The sequence below is a fragment of the Tamandua tetradactyla genome, chromosome 13, assembly GCF_023851605.1.
Source record: "Tamandua tetradactyla isolate mTamTet1 chromosome 13, mTamTet1.pri, whole genome shotgun sequence".
In the NCBI taxonomy this organism is placed as follows: Eukaryota; Metazoa; Chordata; class Mammalia; order Pilosa; family Myrmecophagidae; genus Tamandua; species Tamandua tetradactyla.
Window position 1 is genome coordinate 48,196,814 of NC_135339.1, and position 23,145 is coordinate 48,219,958.

At 40.8% G+C, this 23,145-nt stretch overlaps 1 long non-coding RNA gene across 2 annotated transcripts in view; it reads left to right on the top strand.

Moving 5' to 3' along the window:
• The first annotated feature begins 7,121 nt into the window (after positions 1 to 7,121).
• LOC143653126 (uncharacterized) overlaps positions 7,122 to 23,145 on the top strand; it is a 167,365-nt gene continuing 151,341 nt past the window's right edge. For both annotated transcript variants that reach the window (XR_013161114.1, XR_013161115.1), the window contains exons 1-2: positions 7,122 to 7,223; positions 9,418 to 9,537. This is a non-coding gene — a long non-coding RNA (uncharacterized LOC143653126). The remainder of the gene's footprint in view (positions 7,224 to 9,417; positions 9,538 to 23,145) is intronic.

Below are 23,145 nucleotides of genomic sequence, written 5' to 3' on the forward strand. Positions count from 1 at the left end.
GAGAAACCACAGTCCAGAGGGTGTCAATTTTGGCTTGCAGATGTGTTTTGTTTGACCTGTACAGTGTTTAAAGAAATCAGCTTGGTTGCCAAAATTTTAAAAGTGGGAGATTTCACATAAAAATCCAGGTTTAGAGCCTCCTCCCTTTAAAAAAATGGGAGGATCCGGTAAAATGGACCCAAATTCTCTCATGAACAGAAGAGCAGGGGCTGAGCTCCATTACCCCCTCTCCACCAGCATCTGCTCTCTAGCTGATAATCCCTACCACTCCTCCACTGAAGTCCAATGGTGACTGTCTGTGCTGTTAGTTGCTTAAAGGAGAATGAAGGGAAACATGAAATATTTCTTGTACTCATCGAAAGAGGGAAAACAGAAGTGGATCATGCTTTATGAAAAATAGAAGTGAGTATTTTACTTTATGGAAGCAAAGAATATGCTAGTGGCTTATAATAAGCAACCCAAGTCTTTCTGTACTGAAAGAATTCAAATTAAGAGCCCTTTCTGAAACTAGCCTGGATCTCTTTACTCACCCATGTTATCTGGCTGGTCTCTGCAAACATTTAAATTTGCAATACCCTCCCAGTAAGATGGTTGGAGGCAGTGCAGTGCTAAAGTTGAGGATAAATAGGCACCACGCGTGATCTATGTCCACGTGCGAGCTGGTGTCACTGGGGAGAGAGAACTGAAAACCTTCTGATGGAACAAATTTGCAGAGATGAAAAATGTGTGCGTGTGTATATGTATGTGTTTGAGAGAGAGAGAGATTGAGGAGGATGCAGATGTTCAGAAGAGTGTGATTTTTCTTCAATCACTCATGGTGAAGAAGTAGGGAGTGTAGCCCAAGTCTTCCAATCAGTGCTTCTCAAATTTTCATATGCACACGAATCCTGGGAATCTTGCAAAACTGCAGATTATGATTCTCTACGTCAGGAGTGAGACCTGAAATTCTGCATTTCTAACAGGATCCCAGGTGAGCTCAGTGCTGCTGATCGGTGGACTGCATTTTGAGCAGCAAGGCTCTGGACCGCATGCCCTGCAAAGAAATGGTAATAATAACCAGCCCAAGCATTGCTTTTCAGCATCTGCTCCCCATTGAAGAAGTATTTGGTAAAATCAATTTTTTTTTTTGCCTCTTATCAAAGACTATCACACCCTTAGGACAAGGGGCTATTTAAAGTGTGGTGGACGCTAGCATTCTGGGAAGTACAGGTAGTTTTGTGATTAGCTGGCTGGTCTCTTCAGAGAAGCCTTCACTCTTCTGCAGGTTTGGTTGCTCCGCTCTGTGGCCTTGGGCAAAGCACCGTTGTCTCTGCTTTCTCGCCAAACATAGGTGAGTTTTTGACCTTGTAGGCTGCTGGGAAGGACTTAATTAGCATGTGTGAAAGTTTGCAAGGTCTATGGAGGAAAGAACCAAGTAATTTATAGTCACTAGCATTTCACTACCGGTTTAGCTGATATGCGAGGCAACTCAGTCTAAAAGAAGCGTTCTCCACAGCCATGAGACAGCTCTCTCAGGGTTGAAGGTCCTGCGGGAGGAACATTGCAGCTATCTGCAGAAGAAGACAAATTGTGTTTCTTTTTCACAATCATTGATATTATTCAGGTGTCTACCATTCCAGGTTTTAATATGATAATGTGTTTTCATGTAAGAAAGGAAGTTTCTCCTTTTAATTGTCCCTTCCTTCCAAATATTGGCTACTGTGGTATCTGTTTAAAATTTATGGGCTCTGGGTGAAAGGAACATTTTCTCTCCTCCTCCTTCTCTAAACCAGAAGACTAGGATAGCCATGTCCGATAGAAAAACCATGTGGGCCACAAGGCAATGTAAAATTTTCTAGTGAAAAAAGAATTGGGTGAAATTAATTTAATAATATATTTTATTTAGCCAAATATCTTTAAAATATCTTTTCAATATGTGATCAGTATAACAATTTTTAATGAGATGTTTTGCACTTTTTTGATACTATGTTTTTGTTTTTTTTTCTGCATGGGCAGGTACCGGGATGCCATGCACCACCGTAGCACCACCCAGTACTATGTTTTTGAAATCTGCTACGTATGTTGTACCTAACCACACATTTCAGATTGGATGCTGGATTTTCATCAGAAATACTTCATCTGTATTTAAACCTTCCAAAACTTACAGTTGAAAAAGTAGATGCACAAATCGCAGTTGTACTAAGCACACTAAATTCTTTTTTTTCAAAAGGTGGATATAGTATCAGTTTTAAGATAGAAATGTCAATTATCAAGATGGAACAGAATTTTAAAATCGGTTCATTGGTTGCACTAGTCACCTTCCAAGGGCTCGATAGCTATATGTGACCAGTGGCTTCGGTACTAGACAATGCAGGGCTGGTCTCTCCAGGTAGGGCTGCCGGCATCGTGGGGTCGTAGAGGCCCTGCTCCCAACCCCCACCTCAGATGTGTCCTTTGTGGGTGGGGTTGCCTTAGAGCTGATGAACACCTTGTATGTGGTCCATCGGTGCACATCATTTGCCCTCTACTCCTTGTGCTGTTGCTGTTTCTGGCCCTTCTGGCCTTCAGAACAACTCACATTCCCCAGAGGGATCTTGCAGAGACTCCGACTGAGCGCCATTAGACTAGAACAGCACCATCTGCCCATTTGGTGCTTGCATCCAATCAGCATCCAATCAGCAAATATTTATGAAGCCATGATCTACGTCCAGCCTCACTAAGCTGTGGGGACTTTGTGGTTGAGAAAGGATGAGCGGTTCACTGCCCTCATGAGTCTTAATATCTAGAAGTGCAGGTATTAAACAGAATCATACAAATAATGAAATAGTAACAAAATGATATCTATAAAGGAAAAGCATAGTCTCCATGAGACCAGATGATTAGAGAACCTAATTCAGGCTGGAGGTTTAGCGAATCTTCCTTAAGAAAATGATATTTTGCTTGTGATCTGAAGGGATTAGCCAGTGAAAAGCCAGGAGAAGAGCCCGTTCTGGACAGAGAAAACAGTGTGCTGAAGAGACGGAAGGAAGAATAGGGCAGCTGGGGTGTGGTGAGTCAGGCAAGAATGGAAGGATGGGTAAGGTCCAGATCTGAAGGTTCTTGAAAAGCCCAAGAAGAAATTTAATTTTTGCCCTAAGAACAACTGGAAGGTCAGCAGGGTTTTTTTGTTTGTTTGTTTGTTTTGTTTTTTGCATGGGCAGGCACCAGGAAATGAATGCCATCAGAGTGTTTTAAGAAAAGGAATGACTCTTCCTAAAAGCGTTAGATGGCACGTGGCCACAGACCTTCCTTGCAATTGTCACCTTAAACTCAGCCCCAGTTGAAAGTGACAATGGAAGCAAAATGATACCTTCATTTCATTGTCCTAATCACTGGCAACAGCCCCTAGAAATTTCTGAGAAAGAAATAGGTCATTAACTTAGTGAACACAAAGGCGTCTGAAAGCTCTGGAGGAATAAAAAACAAACAAACAAACAAAAACAAAACAAACAAACAAAACCCTGAGCATTCCAGGTCAAATTCAAATTGGATCTAAAAGAGCTAGGACTTACTATATTATCACTAGCAGTACTGCTTACAGTTATGATGCTTCTGCTACCATTTACTGAGGGCCTACTGGTTGCCAGTTGTCTTATGTATTTTAGTTCTAATCCATAGAACAACCCTATCTGCAAGATAGATAGTACTATTCCCATTTATATACAAGGAAACAGAATTTCAGAACAACTTGTCTGGTGTGAATTTACTAAGAAGAGCAGAGCCAGGATTAGAACTCACATCACTCTGACTTCAAACCCCAATGTGTTCCCATTATCACACTCCTGATAAGTAGAGGCCAGATGAGTCCCGACTTGAATATCTGAGAAACAACACGCATGGGGTTAGGTGGGAACAACACCGCTCCTGTCTGAGCCAGAAGTCAAGGCTTAGTAGCAGTTTTTGAATATTTGATATTTACTAAATCTTTGGAAAGTCACCTCAAAACAGCCTCTTCAGCATGAGTCTTTTATAAATGGAGTGGTGTAATTCCATCTTTTTCTCCTCCCCTCTTTCTCTTTCTAAGTTTTTAATCTTTTCTTTTTTCCTGTTGCTGCCTCAGAGAGCAATTGCTTCATCCACTTTTCTAGACTTGAGCTGGACTTCCTTTCTCTAGTTTGTGTAACAGCTTGGCAGTCTCTGTCCCTGGGTACAGCTTCCCTCCTCTGCTAGGGTGGGATGGCTGACTGTCTTGACACAGGGTAGTATGTTCTAGGCCCCACGACACAGTAGACAAAGTTGACAGAGAGTTGGAAGGAATGGTCCCAAAGCCCCAGGGGCTGTCATGTGTATTCGTGAAATACCTGCCTGCCTAGGATGCTGAATACTGTGCTTTCAAATCCATTAATCTCTAAAATTATTCCTGGAGGGAGGTAGGTGTCTGTCATAGTCCCACAAAAGGAAGCTAACTTGATACAATAGTTAGGGATGTAAATCAGGAGGCTTGTTCAAACTTCATTCATTCCACAAAATATGATTGAGCACCTAATATGGACTAGAAATGGATCTAGGTGTTGAGGTATAGCAATAAACTGAACAGATTAAAACGAACCAACCAACTAACCAACCCGCCAACCAACGCTGAGCAACTGGAGCTCTTCTTCTAGCAGGGGAGACAGACAATAAATGAAATAAGACAAAACACAAGGTATGTTAGATGATGACAAAAAATGAAACAGGAAAATGAGATGAGAGTTCTTAGGGCAGTCAGGGAAAGCCCCATCAAGAGATAGCATTTGAGAAGAGAGCTGAACAAAGTGAGGAGACAGATTATTGGAAAATCTGGGGAGAGAGCATTCCAGACAGAAGAAACAGTAAGCACAAATGTCCTGAGGCAGGAGAGTGCCCAGAGTGCAAAGGACTAGCAAAGAGGCCAGTGTGTCTGGATTTATGTGTAGTAGGAGTTGGGGACCGAGAGATGACTGGAGGCCTTATTGGACCTTGCAGTCACTATTAGACCCTTTGACTTTTATTCTAAGTGACATGAAGCCACTGGAGTTTTCTTAGCAGAAGAGTGGCATTTTTCAGGATCAGCAATGGGGAAAATAGACTGTGCAAGCACAAGGGCGGAAGCAGGAAGAGCAGTTAGAAGGCTATTGAAATCATGTAGGTGGGTGGTGATGAAGCGTAGACAAGGTGATAGCAGGGGAAGTGGCAAGAAGGAGTTGAATCTGTTGAGAAAGAGCCAACAGGATTTGAGAGGCAAGAAGCCAGAAAGAGGAGACTGCAGACCCAGATTTTACACAGAGACCAGACAGCCAGCAAGAAAAGGTGTGAGTTGTGACCCAATACTTCCTACCACGATGCTAAGAAACCATTTTCAACATGCCCGTGGGCCCAATACCCAGGATGTCCCCTTCTATGTCCCAAGGATGTACAAGGTAAATCCTGCCCCTCAGACTGGTGATGGATTGGAAGAAGAAAGTGAATTATCTAAAATAAATCTCTCTACCCCAAAGTTATTTTAACCATTTTCAGGCCCAGGTAAGAGTTATGAAGATCATTTATTATCCTTGGTAGATGCCTCTCATATTCTTTAAAATAACATTTTTATATTTCAAATTATACATGTAAAGCATCTTCTATCTTCCTCATAAAAAAATCACATAGTGAGAAACAAAACTCCCATTGGTTCCTCCATATTTCCCCTTTCCCTTCCAAGAAAGAGATAATCTCTATTGTTTGACTTTTTTCTATGTGTTTACATGTGTGGAAATTTATAGTTTTATTCCTCAATGGCAATGGGATCATACTGTCCACATTTGATTTTTGCTTATTATGTCTTAGAGTTTTTCCCATAAGTACATAGAGATCTACTTCATTCTTTTATCTTGCTTAGATTCTTAACACCAAGAGGAGTCCTCTGAAACTGTAATGACTCATTTCACGCCTTTCTCCTATCCACTCTCTAAATAAGGGAATCAAATGCCCATGGCATCCATGCCCAAGCCCTAGCCAGAGTCTCTACTTACAGAAAACATTCGCAAGGTGACATTTTAGGATTGAGCGAATGAGCCCAGCATGCACAGCCAACCTGTTTGCTTAGTTTCTTCACCTCTGACATGCACGAATGTCATTAAGTCAGGTAGGAGGGAGCACAAATACATCCTAGTGGAAAACCACCTCCAGAGGTGTTCTTCCAGGGCTGGGAACTTTTCATATAGGAAATAGCATTACAATGATTGAGGTAGTCAAACTAGTTAATCATGATTTCCAGTGCTAAGGACAATGCTCTAAATTCAGCTGCTGGCTTCGCTTTGCTCCTCTGGTCCCACACGGAGGCAACTGGAATACAATCAGGCCTTCTTCTAGTGCCTGCTCACCTGTTTTAGATTCATGGCAGAGACCCAGTCCCTCAGCTCTTGATTAGCAGCACTAATGGAGGGCAGCAGAGAATGGAAAGGGGGAGGAAGTGTCTGCCCAGCTGTGTTGGTGACCCAGGGTAGGGAGACAGAGCCAGGTGGGTAGGAGGAGCTGGCCCACAGGACACACTGGGGCTCAGTTCTCTATCGCACAGCTGGATTGCATGTTTGCCTTGGCACCTGGTGCCACTCTCCTGAGCTCTGAAGTGATTGATGGTTGGGGACAGTGACCTGGAATAAAGAGGGAAGCACTCATGCAAGTGGTGCCAACCAGGCGATGCATGAGGAACTCCAGCTGCCATGTGGAATGCAATCTTTGTTAGCCTTTTGCCTTTAGTATTAATAATGAGGCTTATTATTGCTTTGGAGTGGCAAGAAAGATAACTTTTGCCTCTATTATTATGATAACACTCACTATTTATTGAACATAGGAATAGTGTTCCAAGATGGAGGTTTAAAGAGGTGTTAAACAGAATCCTTGCACTCAAAAAACCTTCATAATCCAGAGGTAGAGATAGAATCCTGTGTTAGAGAAATAGCATTATTAGGTGGCAAGTGGTGAGAGCTCAATGAATAGAGCAGATGGTCAATGCCAACAGTGTGGAGAGAAAAGGGTCATTGCTGTGTCCTAGAGCAGATGAGACCAATGCTTCTTGAAAGAGGTAGAAGAACTTGGCCTGTGACGTAAAGGTAGCCTAGGGTTTAGAGGAACAGAGATAAGATTAGGGAGGAAATGGCAGGCAGAGAAGAGGGCTCAGCAAAGGGTTTGGTGGTGGGGAGATGCACAAGAAGTGATGCCGGTAAATACTGCAAAGGAAGAAACAAAAAGTATGAAAAGGAGTAAAGGTAAGGGATGTCTCAAGGTTGTGAGGCTAGAGTGTTGGAGAAATGATGCTGTTGACTGAAGTGGAGGTTCTGGAAGGGTGGTTAGTTTTGGGGGAACTGATGGCTTTTGGACTTGCAAAATTGAGGGATGAGAAGATATATGAATGGGGTTGACTAATTCAAGATAGAGATTAGGGCTGGAGAGACATAATCGGGAGTCACTTGCAAGGTTCATTAAAACTTTATGACTGAAGGAAATCTTCAAGAAAGAGCAGCAGAAAACCGTTGTCTGAATCTGGTTGATGCTCACTTGTTAGGGAGTGGAAGGAGGAAGCAGAGAGAGGAAAAGAAATGGAGTACTGGCCAATGTGGTCATTGTATAACTAGAAGGTTCACAAGAGAAAAGAGAATGTCAAGAAAGTGAAGACTGCCCCTTCTTGAATGCCATAGAGACACAAGGATGAGTCTTGAGAATAAGCCACTTGGATGGCTTATTCTACCAATTAGAGTCATTGGTAACTCTTGCGAAAGCAATCTCATTAGTGATGGGGATGCAGGTATTTGGAATGGATGGGATGGAATTAATATAGTGATACAGACTGGTGGTTTTTAAAGTTTTTGGCTGAACATCCTAATCACCTGGAGGGATTTTTAAAATATGAATTTTTATATTCTCATATAAGGAATCTGAGTTTTTGCAAGTGACTTAGCCAGTCTACAGGTCAGAATTTGTGAACTACTAGTAGGTGATAAAAATAGGATATACTTGGAGGAAGTAGTGTTAAGGAAGTTTTCTTTGTTGTTTGTTTTTTAACTTAATTTTTTTAGAATACAAGAAACCTCAACTCTTTTTCCAGTCCTTGGGGAAATAATCTGATTGGAGATTTGAGAGAGAGTGGAGATGGGGGAGGTGGTTATGTGCTCTTGTGGAGAAATTAGCTGTAGAAAATAGAAGAGGGCCACAAAGACAGGTGGAAGAAGAGCCTGGGAGGAGATGGCAAGGTGGTAGGTGGTAGAGAGAACAAATGAAAATTCAAGAAAGGCAACCCTGGAATTCTTAAACTGAATCCAAATCAAGCCTTATATATTCTCTGAAGATTGATTCAATTCACCTCAGAACCTTGCAGATTCCTTCTTTGGAGTTTCTTGAACAAATTACGTGGCACTTTCATCATGTCAACTACACCCGGGAAATGCAGGTTATGAAAGTTCAGCATTATGAAATGACACAAGTTGTGCAGTTAAACATGAGCTTATCTTTTGAAAGTTTCTATTTCACAGCTTCTGAAAGGATGCACTCTGCATGCCATTTAATTCTTGAGTTTTCAGCAGACTGGAGCTGAGGGGCAGGATTTACCTTGTACATCCTTGGGACATAGAAGGGGACACCCTGGGTATTGGGCCCACGGGCATGTTGAAAATGGTTTCTTAGCATCGTGGTAGGAAGTATTGGGTCACAACTCACACCTTTTCTTGCTGGCTATCTGGTCTCTGTGTGAAATCTGGGTCTGCAGTCTCCTCTTTCTGGCTTCTTGCCTCTACCCAAGAGCTGCACAGTCCAACTCCTGTTTGCCAATTGTCTTGGCATCCTGTGAAGCACATGCCTAGTAGATTCTTACAGTAATAAACTTGGTAGCCAAGGTAGTGAATAACAACTGCAACACTCTTTTGAACTCTTATTATGTACAATTCATCTAGGACCTACATTTGGAGTGTGCCCTGGCCGAGTTTCTATTTTAATGTCCTGTTACAATTAATTTTTTTCCTATTATAAAAGACAGTACAAATAATATTATCAATAATACTGCTCACTGTATGTCAGACACTATTTTAAGGACTTAAGTATCTTTCTTTACCTATTAAATCTCAGAATAACACTGTGATGTAGTTATTCTGGTCTTCATTTTCCAGATGAGAGAAATGAAGCTCAGAGCATTACAATGTGTTGCTCCAAAATCACATAGGTAATGAGTGGTATTTGAACCCACATCTCTCTGACACCAAAGCCAGAGCTCCTAACCCATAAAAGATGAGACAAATTGAAATATAGTTGAGAAGGGCAAGGTGTCTTTAGGAGTTAAAATCACTTTTCTGATCTCTTCCTGATTTTTTTCGTACAAACTTGGCCAGTCATTCCTCAGATAACCTCAGCTGAAATGTCTGCTTGGAGGACTCAGGGGTCCCAGGCCTCACTTCATCTACTATTGCTGCTCAGGTTCAGAAAGCCAGATGGAGGTGCTCCTGAAGGCCTGCCGTGACTTCCATGATCTCATGGAACATAAGAGTGAGACTAGGACTGACCCTGATGTATACATCTCGAGAGTCTGATGGACAGGTGAGTCATTCATTCGTTCAACAAACAGTTCCCATATTGTGCCTCTGTGTGCCATACCATGTTTGTGTTGTGGAGACAGAGGTGCATGAGTACACAGTCTCAGGAGGGGACACAGATGAAGAGACAAAGAGCATTATTCAGTTTGATTCCCCTAAGACAGATGCATGCGCAGAGGAGGGCCCTGATCTATATGGCGGAAGGGAGTGGGAGGTGTTAGTTTCTGTGAACTGAAGTTTACCTCGTGAGTGATGTAGGTCAAAACTCACAGATCACAGACTTTCAGGGTTCAGGGTGTGAGGATGGTACATTCCCATGATGGCAAGCCACAGGGGTACTAGTGACTAGTGATTTCTCTCTTGGCCCTGGAGAAAAGTGTGAGGAAGGCAGTTTACCCACCAGGTCACCTATTATTCAGCAGTGGACCAGAATAGAAAGTGCTCAGGAGTCAGGATCAGGCTGAGCTTGATTAGGGGGGCTCCTACAGTTTGTTGACTGAGTGGCTTTAGGCAAGTTATTCACCACTCTGAACCTCAGTTTCTTCATTTATAAAGGTGGGGATAAGAACAGCTACCTCACTGGGTTGTTGGGAAGATTAATGAGACAGTGACGGTCAAGTGTTCAGCATTAGCCTAGAAGATGCTCAGCAGATAATGCTGACACCTGACTAGAGCTTCCTAAGGATGAGGCACTGTTCTGGGTCAGTGTTTCTCAACTGGAGGGCAATTTTGTCTCCCCAGAGGACCCTGGCAATACATTGTGCCAGCCTCTGCCCTATGGATACAAAGACAAAAATAACATTGTCCCTATCAGGTCCCCCACTGACCTCAGTAGTCCAGCGTGTCATACCAGCCCAACCTGCATTCCTACCTTAGCCCTGCATTTCCCTACCCATCTTCTCAGCTCTGTTCATCAACAATATGCCTGGTTGCTCATCACCACTTCTGCAGCTTTGTTATGGTCTACTTTACTCAAGGTATCCTCTCTCTCTCTCTTTTATCTACATATCTTACTTTCATTCATCCTATAAAGCACAGATGAAGTCTCATTTCCTCAGAGAATACTTCCCTGACTACCCTAGTCAAGGACAATTTCTCATGACTTGTGGTCTTATTGTATCTAATGACACCATTATTTTTGGAACTGCTGCTTAACATAGATTCATTTATTAAGTATGTGTGGTGGGAAAAGATGCAATCTGGAGCAGTTTATTTTAAAGGATTTAGTAGTCACCTTGGGAAGAATGGTGGATGTAGATGCAAAGTGGTTATCAGTCTGCTGATCCTATGGAAGGAGGATGATTGACCAAGATGGTGACATAAGATGATCCAGGGTGCTTTTACCCCACAGAATCATTGAACAACTAGCAAAAACTGGCAAAGCCACCTTCCTCAAAGCTCTAGAAAATGTAAAGGGTTGCAGTAACTGGGTGAATGCTCAATCAAGAAAACACAGCTCTAAAAATGATAGGAGAAGCTTGTGGTGTTTTTGCTCGCCCCTTCCCCATCCCTATCTTGGCACACTGTGAAGCTAACCTGTGTTCTTATTGTGGGTCTCTGGCTCTGTTCTGGAAGGAGCAGATTAATCCTTATGCATATATTGGAGTGTGGTGCATCTATCTGGTGGCAGTGTGAAGGACTGAAACAGAAAAATCATCTCTTGCTCACCTTCTCAGAATTTTTGCCACAGGCAGAAGCAGCTTACAGATAGCTAGAGCAGTGTAATAAACAATTAAGTCAGAGCAACCTGGGCCAAAGGATTACTTATTTTAAGAATTACAGTAGACCATCCCAGATGGGGGAAGACCAGAAGGAAAAAAAAGAAGGCACTGGAGTTCCTGTATGTGGGAGAAATTCCTGAGGCCACCAGCAAGTTCAAACCCAGGACAAGGTGCAGTCTCAGAAAAGAAGAAAAAAGAAGGAGAGGACTCGTATTTCATATTTGCCTCAGGCTGATCTTGATAAAAGGGCTAGACTCTGAGGGAGAGCAACTGCCAAAACAGAGCCAATTGGCAAATACTGTGAAAGGTAGGGTTTTTTCTTTTTTTTTTTTGATTGCCCCTGGAACTTAAGGAAATTTCTGTCATATTGCTAGCTGGATACACACATAAGGAACTGAGAGCTCAGAGACTGAATCTCAGAGTTAATTCTTAAAAATAATAAAATGCACAATGTGCAATGAAAGATTACAAGACACACAAAGAAACAGAAAGTGATGCCCCATCCAAAGGAACAAGATAAAAATCCAGAAACCATCAATGAAGAAGACCAGACTTTGGACATATTGGACAAAGACCTTAAAAATATGATCAGCATGTGCTCAAGAAGATAAAACTTGGAGAATGATATAAAGGATATCAGGAAAATGATGAATGAACAATATAAGAATCTCAGAAAAGAGAGAATAATTTTAAATAGGAGCCAAACAGAAAGTTAGCATAGCTACATACAATAACAGTTAAAGGTCAGGTCTCAATTAGAGATAAAAATGAAGCCAATCTGCTAGGACTAAAGTAAATCAGAATACAGACTAAAAGATGATAGTGGATATACTCTAGAGTGCCACCTACTGTATGAGAGCAAAGCCAGAGAGGCTTCTTGTGTGTGGAACCTAAATTTTCTGCAATACAGAATCTAAATCAATGTGTCTGGTTAGCTTATGTAAACAACCCAAACTCCTGGAGTCCAGAATGGGAACAAGGCCTTGTAATTCTGTATAGCTTACATAATAACCAGATAGGTTATTATAGTGGGCTGATAATTAGAAAGTCTTAGCAGAGTCTCTTGAGGGTATGAAGAAAAAACATGAAAATATTAAACTTTCCCTTCTGGTAAACACTGTGTACCCGCTCAATCATTAGGGGCTCCGGAGAAATAGGCCAAGCCCTTGATTTTGAGGCTTGCCCTTATGAAACTTATTTCTGTAGTGGAGAAGCTAAGATTGCTTATAATGAGGCCTATGAGTTGCTTCCAGGAAACCTCTTTTGTTGCTCAGATGTGCCTTTCTCTCTCAAAGCCCATATCTGCAAGGAAAATCATTACCCTCCCCCCTACATGGGTCATGACTCCCAGGGATGAGTCTGGCCCTGGCACATGAGATTAACAATGGCTTTCTGACCAAAAGGGGGGAAAGAAGCATAATAAAATAAGTCATCAGTGGCTAAAAGAAATCAAATAGAGTCAAGAGGCTATTCTGGAGGCTACTCATGCAAGCTTTAGTTAGATTGTGCTAATTGCCATGGTTTGCTAACCCATGCAGTAAGTTTCATGCAGTAAGCATAATTTCCAGAGAGTTCCTAGGCCAGATGAGTTCTGAAACCTAGAGGGACCAGCCTCTCCAAGATTATCCTCCTATCCTTTAGTTTCGACACCCCTTCTCAACATGAAAAAGTCAGAATGGGCATTGCCTAAAGATTCCTACAGTTTGAGAGAAGGATCAAAGAAGAAAGAGAAGTTATACCAGAGAAAGTAGGATTTAACAAATGAGTATGACTGCTGAATCACTATATTGATAGTTCTTCTAGCATCCAGTGTTTTCAAGCAGCTTAGAAGAAAAAATCTGAACTAGTGAAATGGTAACCCAAACTCTGAAATCTGTTCTGTAACTACTTGTTGACATGTACTTTGAAATTATTCCTTTTTCTTTCTTTTCTTTGTATATATGTTATTAAAAATGTATCTTTTAAAGGAACTAAGCAGAAGACCGTAGTAACTGAAGTGAAAAATTCCCTACAGGGTTTCAACAGCAGACTGAAGTGGAAGAAGAATCAGTGAACACAAAGACAGAACAATTGAAGTGATTTAGGCTGAGGAGATGAAAGCAAAAATAATTTTTTAAAAAAGCAAACAGGGCCTGACATCTGTGGAAAACCATCTAGCATACAAATATACAAATTATGAAAGTATAAGAAGGAGAAGAAAGAGAGAAGGGGACAGAAGGAATATTCAAAGAATAATGGCAGAGCTTCACAAATTTAACAAAAGACACAAACATGGACATTCAAGTCCAACAAACCCCCAAAAGGATAAACTCAAAGAGAACTATGCCCAGACACACAGTAGGCAAATTTCAAATATGAAAGGCAAGGAGAAAGCTCTGAAAGTTGCCCAAAAAGCAACATGTTAAATACAAGGGAATCCTAGTAACTCAAGGGCCAGTTTCTCATCAGAAACCATGGAGATGAGAAGGCAGTGCTGAAAGAAAACAATTACAATTCAAGATTTCTTTTTCTGGAAAGATTTTTATATTCTCAAATACAAGGGAGAGATTCCCAAATAAAAACTGAGGGTGTTCATCACCACTAGACTTGCCCTACAAGCAATGCTAAACACAGGTAGATTGAAGCAGCACAAAGAAATAAAGATCTCCAGTAAGGTAATTGTTTTAGTTTCCTGGAATGCTCAAGCAAATATCATTGCAATGGTTTTGCTTAAACAATGGTGTTCTAGTTTGCTAGCTGCCAGAATGCAACACACCAGAGACGGATTGGCTTTTAATAAAAGGGGATTTATTTTGTTGGTTCTTCAGAGGAAAGGCAGCCAACTTTCCACTGAGGTTCTTTCTTACGTGGAAGGCACAGGATGGTCTCTGCTGGTCTTCTCTCCAGGCCCCTGGGTTCCAACAACTTTCCCCAGGGTGACTTCTTTCTGCATCTCCAAGGGCCTGGGCTGAGCTGCAAGTGCTGAGATGAGGAATGCCAAGCTGCTTAGCAGTGCTACGTTGCAATCTCTCATTTAAGCACCAGCCAATTAAGTCAAACATTGCTCATTGCAGCAGACACGCCTCCTAGCTGACTGCAGATGTAATTGGCAACAGATGAAGTTCACGTACCGTTGGCTTATGTCCGCAGCAACAAGACTAGGTATGCTCACCTGGCCAAGTTGACAACTGAATCTAACTAACACAAATGGGAATTTATTAGCTTATGTTTTGATGTTAAAAGAAAGTCCAGGGTGATGCAATGGTGGCTCAATAGCAAAATTCTCACCTGCCATGCCAGAGACCTGGGTTCTATTCCCAGAGCCTGCCCATGTCCCCCACCCCCCAAAAATTGCCACATGGCAAAAGAAAGTTCAAGTCAAATCATCAAGGCAATACTTTCTCCCTAAAGTCTGGTATTCTGGGACTGGCTGCTGATGAGCTTTGGTCCTTAGCTTGTCAAATGGCAGGTCACATGACATGTCTCCTGGTCCCTCCCTTCTCTTCCTGTTACATAGATTTCAGCTTCTGGCTAATTCTTCTGTGACTTTTGTTCTCTCTGTCTGAATTTCATTCCACTTATAAAGGCCTCCAGTAATACGATGAAGACCCATCCTGCTCGGGGTGGGCCACATCTTCTTAACTGAAATGACTTCATCAAAAGATCCTACTTTTAATCATAGGAATGTACTAAATTTAAGAACATGTTTTTCTGAAGTACATAACAGCCTCAAACCACCACAGTAGTAATATAAGTAATTATAAATGCCCGTTCAATTGTATTGCATTTTTCGGTACGGAACTCCACTTTTAAAATCTTACAGGTTTTAAAATGCAAATGTATGAAAAGTAATGACAAATTTATGGTTTTGGATATACAATCCATGAAGACATAATTTGTAAAAGTACAACAAAAAGATGCGGGGGTGGGGGGCAGGCAGAAGGGCAAAAGGAAATGTATGTGTATGCTTGGTATCAAATCAGAGATAATTGTTAAGATTTAGAATGCTAAAACTTAGTCTCATGTTAACAACAAAGTAAATATATGACAAATATATGCAGAAAGAACTGAGAATGGACTCCAAATAGTACACTACAAAAAATCAAATAAATACGAAAGTAGGCATTAACAGAAGATTTGAGGGCCAAAAAAGTTATGCAACTCATAAAATCCAAGTAGCAAAATGGCAGAAGTAAGTCCTGTGTCTCTGTAGTCACTTTAAATGCAAATGCACTAAACTCTCCAGTTAAAAGACCAAGATTGACAGGATGGATTAAAAAGCATAACCTAACTATAAGCTATTTACAAGAGACTCACCTTAAATTCAAAGACACAAGTAGATTGAAAGTGAAAGGATGGAATTAAATATACCATGCAAATACTAACGAAAAGAGAGCTGAGGCAGTGATACTAATATCAGATAAAAGAGACTACATCAAGACTGTTATGAGGGAAAAAGAAGGTCATAAAGTCTTGAAATTTGAAAGAAAGCTACTAGAGCTAATAAAGGAATTCAGCAAAGTATCAGATCAACATCCAAAAATCATTAGTATTTCTATGCATTAGTAGTGAACAATCAGAAGAGGAAATCAACAAAAAAATCCACTTAAACAATAACATCCAAAAGAATCAAATATTTACAAATAAAATTAACCAAGAATGTAAGGGATTTGTACCCAAAAAACTATAAAGCATTGCTAAAAGAAGTCAAAGAAGATGTCAATAAATGGAAGGACATTACATGCTCATGCATTTGGAAGAATAAGATGCCAGTTCTTTCCAAAGTGCTTTACAGATTCAATGCAAGTTCCAATCATTGAATTTAGATGAAGAGCAAGTGATGCTGAATAGCCAAAATCATCCTGAAAAAGAACAAACTTGCCAATTTTAAAACCACAGTAATCAAAACAACCTGGTATTTGCATAAGGATAGACATATAAACCAATGGAAGAGAACTGAGGGCTCAGAAATAAACCCTCAAATATATGATCAGTTGATTTTTAGCGAGGGTGCTAAGGCTTCTTAGTGGGGAAAAAATAGTGTTCAACAAATGGTGCTGGGAACACTGGGTATCCATATGCAGAAAATAAAGGTGAATCCCTTCCTCACAAAACTAACAAAACTTAGCTCAAAATGGATCAAAGACCCAAATATAAAAGACCAAAATATAAAACTATAAAACTCCTAGAAGAAAACATCTTCAGGACTCTGTGTTAGGCAATGGTTTCTTAAACTTGCACCAAAAGCACAAGCAAGAAAAGAAAAAGAAATAGATAAATGGGACTTCATCAAATTAAAAACTTTTGTACATCAGAGAACATCATCATGAAATTAAAAAGACAACTTACAGAATGGGAGAAAATATTTGGATAGTGGCACTATTCATTATTGCCCAAAGACGAAACAATCTAAGTGTCCTTCAACAGATGAATGGCTAAACAAAATGCGGCATACCCATACAATGGAACATGATTCAGCCATAGAAAGGATTGAAATTCTGATAAATCCCACAGCATGGATGAACCTTGAAAGCATCATGTTGAGTGAACTTAGGCAGACACAAAAGGACAAATATTGTTTGACCTCACTGACATGAGATAGTTAAAATAAGCAAATTCATAGTCCGAAACTAGAATATAGGTCACTGATGGCTGGGATGGAGGTAGGGAATGAGTAGTTAATGCTTAATTGGTGCAAAGTTTCTGTGTGGGGTGACAGAGAGTTGTGGTATTGGATTTGGTGATGGGATCACTATGCTGTGAATATGCAATTGGCACCACTGAATTGTATACTTGAATGTGATTAGAGGGGAAAATTTTAGGTTGTACATCTAACACTAGAATAAAATTTTAAAAACCATAGGACTGTACGACACAAATAGTGAACCCTGATGTAAATGATGGGCTATAGTTGATACAATTATAACAATATTGTTTTATTAATTGTAAATACTAATGCAAAGTGTTAATATCAGAAAAAAACTGTATGGAGTATTTGGGATATCTATATTTCTGCATGATTTTTCTGTACACCTATAACTTCTCTTTTAAAAAAAAAAGTTAAAAAAATTTCCGTGGACAGACCTCAGAGCCCAGATATTCAGGCTGTAGGCCTGGCTTACCCACTTGGACCAAGTATTGCTGCTCAGAATAGCCCAAACCCACAGTGGCGCTGTTTAGTATGTGTGTATGGCAACAATTCCAAGAATTTCTGCATTTGTCCTTCAGTGATTTTTCCGAGAGTTTGGTCAGCCGAAGAGAAAGATGAGTGCTTTAGCAATAGCTAATGTTTGATGAGTGCTTGCTGTGTGCTGGCCGCTGTATTCAGTGCTTTACGAATATAATGTCACCCAGCCTTCACAGTAACCATTTAGGGTCAGTACTTTTAACCCCATTTCACACATAAAGAAATGGAGGCTAAGAGGTTAGGTGACTTGCCCAAGTTCATAGAGCTGATATAACCTGCTGTCAGGAGAACTCAGGTGTGTCCGATTCTACTCTGAACTTTAAACCCTTCTGAGTGCTTAAGGGCAGAATTTAAAAACATCAAGGATACCCAGTGCTTTTCAGTTTTTACGTGAACCCTGAGACCAAGAGCCTTTGTCCTCTGAGAGACTTTGTGTTGAAACGGTGATTATTTTAGAAACGACGTGGTTCCAGCTGAAAAGATGTTTAGTCGTATTTAGTAAAAGAAAATTTAAAATAACTGTTGTTTAGTCATAACCCCTTTCTATCCTGAAAGCCCAGCTCTGGACAGCTGATGAGGCTGTAATAGCAGGCACATGCATTACAATGTTTTCTAGATAAACTGGTGCGGGAAGAGCTTCTTGAGAAGTTTCTCATTGGAAAGGAATATTCCTGTCTGTTATGTTTCAAGGCAAATAGTGGAAGCTTTTCCTTTGGGGACGCACTCCTCACCCTGTTTGTAGTTTTCGCTAGTCCAGGCTGCTTGAAATGCCTGATGTTGTGAAACACTTGCTATTTCAAATTTCCCATTGGTCACGGGGTGAGGCCACATCCTAGTCCTATAAAGAATTGAGTCATATGACTTAGAAAGATGGAATTTGTGCCCATTACCTAGGAGATACGGGTTTTCATATGTGTTTTATTTGAAGAGGCAAACCTGATAGGAATGGTGGCTGCTTAATTTTAAAAATTTGTTTTTTTGTTTTTATAAAAATCCAGATATTGAGAGGCATTTAGTCGAGATGAAGTGAGCCAATATTTCAGTTTAGCAAGAAAAAAAAAAGACATGCAAAAAGGAAAGCAGCTCTTGGTGGTTCTGAATATTATGTCTTTTCTTTGGTGCTAGTTAGAATTTTTGTGTTAGTTCTTATTAAAATAATAGCAGACATTCATATTAAAGGTGGAAGAGTCCTTGTGAGAATCAGTACGATAAGAAGGATTGTCCTTTCTGCATAATCAAAAATGCTTCACTGAACTTGCTTTTAAACTCTCCAGTGTTTAAATTCTCCTAATTTCTTTTCCTGGTAGATCGTCTCACATATTTAATTTTTCTTAATAATGAGAAAATTCAAGTTGCTTTTGTCCTTTTTAAGTTTTTGATTTATTAACATTGAATAAGCTCATCCTTCTCATATTTTCACAGTTATGTATGACTATGTTGGGAAAATGCCATTTTAGTACGGTTTTCTTCAGAATTTGCTAACATGGAAAAAAGCATTTGAAAAAATTATTGGTCCTAATGAGAGGTCAATTTTTTTTTCCAGCTCCTTAGATGATCAAAGCAGTGTAATAGAGCACTATTCTTCCCTAACTTGGGTTAGGTCTTAAATACGGCCTCTTTGCTACCTATTTTGCTACTTTCAGCACAAGAATACTCTTTTGGGATAAGTGACATAAGGTCTATGTTCTAGTTTGCTAGCTGTCGGAATGCAACACACCAGAGACGGACTGGCTTTTAATAAAAGGGGATTTATTTCGTTCTTCAGAGGAAAGGCAGCTAACTTTCAACTGAGGTTCTTTCTTACATGGGAAGGCACAGGATGATCTCTGCTGGCTTTCCCTCCAGGCCTCTGGGTTCCAACGACGTTCCCCAGGGTGATTTCTTTCTGCATCTCCAAAGGCCTGGGCTGAGCTGCAAGTGCTGAGATGAGGTATGCTGAGCTTCTTGGCCTGTGCTATGTTGAGCTCTCTCATTTAAGCACCAGTCAATTAAATGAAACATCATTTATTACAGCAGGCACATCTCCTAGCCGACTGCAGATGTAATGAGCAACAGATGAGGTTCACGTGCCACTGGTTCATGTCCACAGCAACAGAACTAGGCACCTTCACCTGGCCAAGTTGACAACTGAATCTAACTACCATAGTCTAATCATAAATTACATTTGTTTCCCAAGAGCAAAGATCTAACTATGGTCCTTAAACAGAGAAGATTTAATTCTCTTAAGTGAAAACACAATGGTAAGGCGTCTTGACTTGGTATTGCAACTCCACGGTGTCATTTGGGAACTGGACTCATCCTATCTTTCTGTTCTACTACCTTAGTTTGGATTGCTGTTGTCAAGGACACGTCATGGTGCAAGAGGCTGCTGGAGCCCCAGACATTGCATCTAAGTTCTAGGCAGGAAACAGGAAGGAAAGATTTCCTGAAGGATCCATTAATAGGTTTTGCTTTTATCTCACTGGCCATCCTGTGCTGACAGGAAGGCAGGTAAATATCAGTTTTTAGCTTGGCACATTGCCCAAATTTATGCTAATAAAGACTAAAGGAAGAATTGGATTACCGTTAGCAGTCCCTGTTATGAAGTCTGTGGATTAGGCTGGTTAGACTATATTATGCTGCTGTAACAAATTAATCCCTGAAGCCCAGTGGCTTAATATAACAAAGGTCTTTTTCTTACTCACATAAAGCCTAATGTGAGTCCAGTGGCTCTCCAGTGTAGCTCCCCTCCATGTGATACTTCCCTTTATGGTCCCTTCTTCTCAACACATGGTTTCCTGAATGTGAGGCAAGGCAAGATCTAGGTGGAGAGTCTCATAAGGGCTTTTCACTGTTCCAGCCTGGAAACCACACATATGACTTCCGCTTACAGTCCTTTGGCCTTCCAAGTGCAATGGGGCTAGAAAGTATTGTTTTCCTCCTGCCTACCAAGAAGAGGAAAACTGGTAAGAATCATATAGTGATGATTATTCCATCTATGTAATTGAATTCTTGTCCCAAACTAAGCCAGTTGTGTTAAACAAGGCTCTAAAGAGATATGAAAGCCTGTTTTTCAGCAACCATTTATCAAGTGGTTACTATGTGCCAAAGTTTGGGGCCAGGTGTTAGGGGTATGGACATAAAAAAGACACAAGTCCCCTTGCAAGTAACTTATGAACTGATAAAGAAGACATGAGAACACCTGGGGACTAATAAGGGCAATAGAAAAGTAAAAATCAGGTGCTTTGGGGACTGAAGGTTGGGAGGTTGTCTTCAAGTTGATGTCCAGGGAAAGGTTTTTTGGAGCAGGTGATGTTTAAATGGTCCTTGAAAATTGGTAGAATTCACTTGGGTGATGTGGTATTTCTCCCTTGAGTCCTTTTTTTGAATTAATAGGAATGCTGGGCTATAATTCTCATGCTACCAGTGCCCCGCTATTTGATCTTAGTCAGTTTTTCCCTTCTGTATGATGAGAGAGTTGGATAAAATGCTCTCTATTGCCTCTTTCACCTGTAACAGTCTATGAATCCCCAGTTCTTAAACAACATTCCAAAAAGCCAGATGATGTAGATGTGGAACATACAGACAATACAACTTTCAAAACAGAAGTACAGCCTGTGTCCACTGAAATATGCCTGCAAAGTAGAGGAAAGTAGAAAGAAGAAAAATTGAAATAGCAGACAATATTCATTTTCCTTGCCTTATTTTATGGTCGTCTTTACAGGACTTTTCATGCACAAGTTCAAAGATTTTGTTGTGTTTCATTTTGGATTTAATTTTCAAAGAGAGCATGGGCCATATTGTAGCCTGCTTTATTCACTTAATATTATACCACGAGCATTTTTTCCACATTATTTCAAGTTTTTTGGAAAGATCAGAAAATATGTATTCAGGTCCATTTCTTTGCCTCCTTCTGAAGGCAAAAGTTTCCCTCATGTCCCAGGGAAGTTTAGCAAAATTGAAATAGTATTGTGGCAATTTTAATCTTAAGTTAGGAAGCTTTTATTATATTTCATTAAAAAAAGAGTATAGCTCACCTATGCCAGTGTGCTGGTTTGAAAGGAAGTATGCCCCCTAAGAAAACCCATGTTTTAATATAAATCCCATTTCATAAAGGTAGAATAATCCCTATTCAATACTGTATATTTGAAACTGTAGTGAGATCATCTCCCTGGTTGATGTGATTTAGTCAAGAATGGTTGTTAAAGTGGATTAAGGGATGACATGTCTCCACCCATTTGGGTGGGTCTTGATTGGCTTATTGGAGTCCTATAAAAGAGGAAATATTTTGGAGAATGAGAGATTCAGAGAGAGCAACACTATGAAGCAGAGAGTCCACCAGCCAGCGCCTTTGGAGATGAAGAAGGAAAACGCCTCCCGGGGAGCTTCATGAAACAGGAAGCCAGGAGAGAAAGCTAGAAGAGGACGCCGTATTCGCCATGTGCCCTTTCAGCCGAGAGAGAAGCCCTGACTGTGTTCGCCATGTGCCTTCTCACTTGAGAGAGAGATCCTGAACTTCATCAGCCTTCTTGAACCAAGGTATCTTTCCCTGGATGCCTTTGATTGGACATTTCTATAGACTTGTTTTAATTGGGACATTTTCTCGGCCTTAGAACTGTAAACTAGCAACTCATTAAATTCCCCTTGTTAAAAGCTGTTCCGTTTCTGGTATATTGCATTCCGGCAGCTAGCAAACTAGAACAGCTAGCAACTATAGCATGTGCTTTGGATGGGATATTTATTTTCTGCTCCCAGCGACAGATATTATTGCCCCCATTTTACAGATGAGAAAACTGCAACTTGAGAAGATTTTGTAAGTTCCTAAGGTCGTATAACTAGAAAGTGGCTGACTGGGATTTGCCCTTTGTTTCTCTGCTTTCAGAGTCTGCAGAACCACTAACTGGTATTGTCTGTCTCTGTTGCAAGCCGGCTTAAAGCAAAAGGACTAATGTAACTAAAGCCCAGAGATAGTTCCTGCTTTAGGCAGGGCAGGATGTAGGTTACACAGAAATTCACCTAGTCTCTCGTACCTGTCTTGCTCTTATTTAGCATTTCTTGGCTCAGCAGTCCCCTGTGTTGCTTTCATTTACACTTAAGACTCTCTCCATGTGGCAGGCCTTGGAAGCTCCTCACAGATGGCCATTTCAGTGGAAAGAGAGCTTTCTTTCCTAAATTTTCCAGCAAAAGTCCTGGAATACAGTCTTACTGGGCTGAATTTGCCATGCAGTCGTCCTTGATGGGGTCACATTTGTGGCAGATGGAAGGTTCAGATAGATTACGCCTCAGTCATATGACCACCCTTTGAGTGGAGGTGGCAGTGGTGGACAAATTTAGTGGCCTGAGAGGAGTGGGTGTTCTCCAAAGGAAAACTGAGGTGCTTTTATTTCAAAGAAGGCAGAATGAGTGCTGGGCGGGCCAATTACCGCCCTCCATGCTGCCCTGTAGTTTCTCCTCCTGAAGTCCCCCCTACCCCGCCTCTAAAAAAGCTTACACTTTGCCATGCGGTGTTACCTCCCAAGAACACTTCATTCATGTCTTAGAAAAATAAATACAGAGCCAATTTGCAGATTATGCCTTCCTTAGTTCTGCTATAAATTATATGACTTGTTTTTGGCAAACCCTGAAGTCAAATCTGGCTTTCCCCCCCCTTACCAACTCAAAGAATGAGTGGCATTCACTGAAGTTGTGTGTCCAAGGATGAATTTGCCCACCTGAAGGGGATAGCTAAATTTACGGGAAGAATTGC